Genomic DNA, 2,085 nt, shown 5'->3' on the forward strand with positions numbered 1-2,085 from the left:
TTAGATAGCAGTCAAATGTTTGATTTATTTTTGCAGACCTCATTGTTTAGTAAAGTACTGTTAAGAACAAATGTTTATTTCACAGAAATTTGTAAGTATGTCTAAGTAGTAATTTAATAATATGTTAGAAAGTCTGACCTGTAACTTCTCTTTACTCTGAGCAGGTTATCTGATACAGGTTTACTTTGATACAGGTTATCTTCTCTATCTTCCTCATGACTTGGTTAGAATTTTGTGGTTTTTCCTTGTCAACTTGAACATTTATGGCATCAGCAAAATATCCTACTTTGTTCCTTACAGTTGTTTTTTCAGGTGTTTTTGTTTTTTGCTGGTCCTGGAACTTGAACTCAGGGCCTAGGCACTATCCCTTGAGTCTCTTTGTGCTCAAGGCTAGTGCTCTACCGCTTGAGCCACAGCACTGCTTCTGGTTTTCTGAGTAGTTTATTGGAGATAAGCGTCTCATGGACTTTCTTACCCAGGCTTTGAACTGTACTCCTCAGATCTCAGCCTTCTGAGTAGCTAGGATTACAGACATGAGTCATCAGTGCCCAGCCTGTTCCTTACCATTTTAAGTAAAGATAAAGTATAAAGTAACAGTTGTTAATGATGCTTTTAAATCTCAGAGTAAAGAGCTACCAACTAAACTGTAGCTTGCAATTTTAAGATGTTCATGAGGCTAGAGATAGAGTACTTGTTTAACATATATAAGGGTCTGGATTCAAGTCAGCATAGGAAAAAAGGGTGGATCTGTGTTTATGTGTATGCATATTTACCTACTTACATATGTATTCATATACATAGCTGTAATTTTTTTCTGTGTATGTGTATACATTAAAAAGGTATATGAACCTCTCCCATTCTACAAAGTATTTCCTTCTGTTGATTTTCTGACAGAAGTGATCTAGCTCTTTTAAGATACTGTTCAAATTTAAACTTGGATTTGCCTTAATTTTCCCTTTCAAAAGTCTTTAATAAATTTCCATTATTCAGTAGTTTCATTAATCTTTCCATTTGACTAAGTATTTTGAAAGCTTAAAAGTTTTTGGTGCCAAGCGCTGGTGGCTTATGCCTATAATCCTAGCTACTGAGGAGGCCAGCCTGGGCAGGAAAGGCTGTGAGACTGTTATCTCCAGTTAACCACCAGAAAACAGGAAGTGGTGCTGTGGCTCAAAGTGGTAGATCTCCTTGAACAAAAAGAGCTCAGGAATAGTGCCCATACCCTGAGTTCTAGCCCCACAACTGACCAAAAAAAAACAACAAACAAGTTTGGTAAGTAACTTTCTACATGACTTTCTAGACACAATTTACCACTGAATTGAGATTATCTCTTTAAGTTTAAATTTTCTATCATGTTGTCTTGATACACATTTTTGTGGACTCCATCACTTTGAACAGCTTAGGCATAGATAGGAAGTGAACAGATGCTGAAATTGCATCTGTGAACAGATCTGAAATTGCAGTGCTTGTGATGGCATGGAGGTTGTCAGTAGGGAACTATTTTCAAGCACTGATGGTCTTGTGAATGAGCTGAGATTGAGAAAGTGAAATCAGTTAACTATCAGGTAAGAGCATTTCAAGCAGTTTGCTTGGAATGTGCAAAAACCTGAGCTGTAGTAGAGAGCTTTGATACATTGCAAGTATTGTTACACATTAGATGTGAGTGATGCTAAAGAGAAGATCTAGAACCAGTACTGGAAATGTTCGGTAAGTACCCTGCCTAATACGATAGCAAGGAACTTTGTGTGACTGGTACTAACACTTAAATTATGACAGAAATTGAGTTTTTAATTTTAAATAGCTACCATTTAGGCCATTGTAGCTCTAAATCTTGGCCAGGACTTAGGGAATTTAAAAATATTTCTGAAAGTTAGCACATGAATTCTTTTTAAGTTTTAATGTTTTATTTCCTATTTATGATGAGGTACTGATTTACTTACTTAGAATAAACACAAATTACTAAATATATCAGGTAGTATTGAGATAGAACAAAAATGATAGGCAAATAAGTTCAGAATGTGCAGGCTGCATATGAAGTTGGCATTTTATTTAAAAGCAACTAGTAGAAACAAAAAATATGGAACAGAT

Source organism: Dipodomys merriami, unplaced genomic scaffold (assembly GCF_024711535.1).
Source record: "Dipodomys merriami isolate MVZ:Mamm:240054 unplaced genomic scaffold, mDipMer1.0.p SCAF_2252, whole genome shotgun sequence".
Taxonomy (NCBI): domain Eukaryota; kingdom Metazoa; phylum Chordata; class Mammalia; order Rodentia; family Heteromyidae; genus Dipodomys; species Dipodomys merriami.